This window comes from Eurosta solidaginis, chromosome 1 (assembly GCF_040869045.1).
Source record: "Eurosta solidaginis isolate ZX-2024a chromosome 1, ASM4086904v1, whole genome shotgun sequence".
Lineage (NCBI taxonomy): Eukaryota > Metazoa > Arthropoda > Insecta > Diptera > Tephritidae > Eurosta > Eurosta solidaginis.
Genome location: NC_090319.1, coordinates 34,373,035 through 34,378,192, shown reverse-complemented (window position 1 = coordinate 34,378,192; position 5,158 = coordinate 34,373,035).

Sequence of the window (5,158 nt, the reverse complement as noted above, 5' to 3'; positions counted from 1 at the left end):
AATGGAAAGGTTGCATGCTTAAGTAGGTCAGTTACGTCATTTGTTGATGGAGTCATCAAACGCAGCAATAGGTACCGAGATACTTCATACGCGCTTGTGGTATTTATGGATAAATTTTGTTGCTGCTGTTATTTTTAGTCGGGTATAGGTTAGGTGGCGCTGGCTGGCCCATGAGTACCTCACATAGCCTGAATGAGTCCGTAGTGTTACAGAAGTTTATTTTAACGACCAAACTGAAAACCTCTATCAAAAACCAGGACCTATGTTATAAAATAACTCCGTCCTCTTAGCAAATACTGAAAGCTTCCTAGGACTTAAGCCACTTGCTGCTTCTAGATCTGACAGCTGTATCACCCCTAATAGCTCGAGTCTTAGCCTGGCAACCGCAGGGCATGAGCACAGAACGTGACCCAGCAGGTTAGGGGTAAGAATATACCTGCGGTAGGTATGCCTGTCCTAAGAGGTGACTAAAATACCTTTTCAGGTTGCCAGCGTAATATATAGCTTCTCCAAACCCAATTGTTAACCTCACCTATCCGTGGCGAATCCTGTTTCATTAACAGCCAAGGCTCTGGCGACCCCGAACTCCTCATGGATCTAGAGGGTGGGAGGGCGGGATGGCCTAGAAGGTCGCATGCGGTCATAAGAAATCGTTCCCGAGATGGTCGGGCTTGGTACCGGAACGCACCGGATCTGCAGCCGGCAAAGAACCATCAACTCCATAACACTCCCCAAGGCGTGTCCAAGAGTGTCCTTATCGCTACAACAACAACAACAGCACAGAACGTGCGCGATTGTTTCCTCCTCCAACCCGCACTTCCTACATCGGCTATTACTGACTAAGCCTAATTTAAAGGCATGTGATGCCAGAAGGCAGTGTCCAGTCAGAATACCCGTCATGAGTCTACAGTCCTCTCTTTTTATTGATAGAAGCAACTTTGTTAGTCTAAGGTTGTAAGGCCTACACTTAATATTCGACACTTTACAGCCCCACGCTTGAACCCATGCCTTTCCCGCTTGGTCGATCATGTGCACCTCTCGCCTTCGCTTAATCTCGCGCAGTCTAATTTGGACGTCTACGGAGCAAGCTTTAAGGGATGCGCCCTTTTTAGCTAGTTCATCCGCTTTTTCATTCCCATCTATTCCCATATGCCCTGGGACGCAGACTGGTATAGTCTTGTTTATTTTCAAAGTATAAGATCCCGAGCTCGGCTAGGTTCAATTGGTGACCAATAATCCTTCAGGAGAAGCACGCTACAAAATATTTAGGAATCATCATAATGGCACCATTTAATTTTTACTTCAAACCGAGACAATTGCTGAATAAAAAAGGGCTTAGGTAAAGTTAGGTTGAACTGGCCGACCGGTAAGCACCACACATAGATTGAATGTGTCCAAAAGTTTGCTCGAGGACCAAACTGGAAAGTCGCAACAAAAACAAGAGCCTATTTTATTAAATTAAATAAAGATCTATAAGCATCGATATCACTATCGGAGACATTGGACATAGTTAGCTCAACAATACTTCATAATACAGCAAACAAAGTGAAAAGTATGCAAATCGCTAACACGCTAAGAAACACCATACGTCAAAACTATTTTCAATTCAACAATAAAATATATAGACAAACAAACGTTCTTAGAATGGGAAACCCCACATCAGGCATTCTTATAGAAGTTTTCCTACAAAATTTGGAAGAAAAGTACATACCTACAGGAACTGACGTCCAAATTAGGAGTGTCATTTTACGCTAGATACGTGGATGACATAATATGCGTTTTAACTACTGAATACTAATAAGAGAATTCAGATAGTCACCCACATAGTGTCAGCAAAATCTTATGACGATACATGCCCCGCGAACCCCGCTCTCCAAGTCAAGTCTTTATAATGATTGTTTTCACTTTAACAAACTTCCTATGCTACACCACGCAAATTATTATTTTAAGACGGTTGTTGCTTGATGCACGATCTGTCGCCGTTGTTTTCCACTTGATCGTTCCAACGTAGTGAAAGCCTGCTTTCTCCTCTGATTTACACAGCGTAGCCTTACTTGCTTACTTACTTAATTGGCGCTTAACTGTTAAATGATTTTATTTGCTTAATAAATCGCGCCACTCCGTTCTGTTTTTGCCACCTGGCGCCAATAAGAAATTCCAAAGGATGTTAGATCATTCTCCACTTGATCCTTCCATGGGAGTGAAGCCTCCATATTCCTTCGCTTACATAGCCGTATTCCGACGAGAACACCCTCTAGGCCACAGCATTATCTTGTTCGCACAAATGACTTAGCCCACGAAGCCGCTGGGTCTTAATTACTTGAACTATGTCAGAGGTTCATACATTTGTAGAAGAGCTTTTCTCATTAAAATTCCAAAACCGTCTCATGTGATGTTACCGTACAGGTTTCTGCATCATACAGCAGGCCGGTAGTGGGACCTTCTTATTCCTTTGCTTCCATAGTCGTATTGCGATGAGAACACTCTCTAGGCTGGATCATCCTCCGGTTCGCACAACATGGCCTAGTCCACAAAGCCGCTGGGTTTTGATTGTAACTTGCATAGCTTAATTTTCATTTGCAGAGAAGGGAATGCACTTTTCAAATGCCTACTTTGTCCGAAGTAGAATTTTTATTTCGCTGGTTTCCTCGGAGTCCCATAGCCCATAAGCTGAATATAAGTAAAAATCGGTTGAAATTATTCAGAAAATGCTTTGACGTAATTGACTGCTTATATTTTAATCGGTTTTAATTGGATCAGGAGATTTACATAGTCCAGTTTTTATAGAAAAATATGCGTCGCACTCGTATGGCTGAGCCAATCAAGATAACTACCGTCGCGACGGTCGTCTTAGATGAGTGGCAGCAATAGGCGCAATTAATTTTTCCTTTAGCTTACGAATAGCAGCAATCAGAATATCATCAGGCGTAGCAATGTTAGACTTATTGCTGATGCAGCTGTGTGACCAAAGCAATGACCTACAAACATTTTGGTAGAAAGCATCATCTTCAGCTGAAAAGATAGGAACGGACACGGGTTAAAGAAAGTTACAGTTACATATGTGTAAAAAGATTGAAACCCCAATATGCGCATTTTTTAAATGCTTTCTATGTCTTTTTATTTCCTTCTTCATGCACACCTTTTCCTATCATAAAAATAAAAAAGATGTATAAAATTTAATAATAACAAGTAAGGAAGGCGAAGTTCGGGTGTAACCGAACATTACATACTCGGCTGAGAGCTTAGCTGCGTTGGTTACGTAGGGTTTCGTAGATGGTTTATAAGTGGGTTTTAATTCCATATCACATACGTTTGGGAAATATCGACCAAATTGTAGACCAACGGCGACGTTTTTTGGAACGATTTTCCTTCATCCTTTGTCAAATAAGGGAAAATCAACATGTAGGAAAATGAACCTAGGGTAACCCTGGAATGTGTTTGCACGACATGGGTACCAAATTAAAGGTAATAATGAGGGTTTTAAAAGGGAGTGGCACTTAGTTGTAGGGTTTTAATTCCATATCACATACGTTTTCGAGATATCGACCAAAATGTGGACCAGGGTGACCCAGAACATCATCTGTCGGGTACCGCTAATTTATTTATATATGTAATACCATGAACAGTATTCCTGCCATGATTCTAAGGGCTTTTGATTTCGCGCTGCAGAACTTTTTCATTTCGTAATATGGTAGGTGTCACACCCATCTTACAAAGTGTTTTCTAAAGTTATATATATATAAGTCAAAAACCTAATCCAATCATCATGTTTCATCCCTTTTTTTCGTATTTCATATAGAATTATGGATTGCGCCCATTTTTAATACCATGATAACGTGATTTCGGATAAGTACGTGAACTAAGCTTAGTAAAGATATATCGATTTTCGCTCAAGTTATCGTGTTAACGGCCAAGCGGAAGGACAGACGGTCGACTGTGTATAAAAACTGGTAGTGGCTTCAACCCATTTCGCCCATTTTCACAGAAAACAGTTATTGTCATAGAAGCTATGCCGTTACCAAATTTCACAAGGATTGCTAAATTTTTATTCGACTTATGGCATTAAAAGTATTCTAGACAAATTAGACGAAAAAGGCCGGAGCCACCCCCATTTTTAAATTTTCTATTATTTTTGTATTTTGTTGCACCATTTCTAAACTGGAGTTGAATGTTGACATAATTTACTTATATACTGTAAAAATATTAAATTGTTTGCTAAATTTGACTTTTAAATTTTTTTTTAAAGTGGGCGTTTTTTCCATCCGATTTTGCTAATTTTTATCTAGAACACATATAGTAATAGAAGTAACGCTCCTGCCAAATTTCATCATGATATCTTCAATGACTGCCAAATTACAGCTTGCAAAACTTTTAAATTACCTTCTTTTAAAAGTGGGCGGTGCCACGCCCATTGTCCAAAATTTTGCTAATTTTCTATTCTGCGCCATAAGGTCAACCCACCTACCAAGTTTCATCGCTTTATCCGTCTTTGGTAATGAATTATCGCACTTTTTCGGTTTTTCGAAATTTTCAGTATCGAAAAAATGGGCGTGGTTATAGTCCAATTTCGGTTATTTTAAATAGCGATCTGAGATGAGCGCCCAGGAACCTACATACCAAATTTCATTAAGATACCTCAAAATTTACTCAAGTTATCGTGTTTACGGATGGACGGACGGACATGGCTAAATGAATTTCTTTTTGCGACCAGATCATTTTGATATATAGAAGTCTATATCCATACTTTATGCCGTTACAGGGTACCGTTATGCGAACAAAATTAATATATGTACTTTGTGAGCTCTGCTCAGCTGAGTATAAAAATGGTGAGGTGAAAGCAGCAACAAAACAACAAAAGAAAATGTTACGTTACCGAAGAGTGTGTACCAGGGAGTCTCAAAGATGCATTTGTAGTTATCACGACCCTATTTAGTAACACTAGCCCATAAGCACTGCTAGTACATCTTAGCTAGTTGTGAGAAGTAATATTTGAAGGACTGATGAGCTAATGCACCCCGCATTCAACTTATATTGGGTGGCCGAAAACCTTATAAAATAGGGAATGTGGAAACGTCGCAGTATGCGAAAGGACCGCAAATTTCCAGTTGTGTTGACATTCGCTATTCGAGCTCTAACTTCCGACGACAAGTGTCAGTTC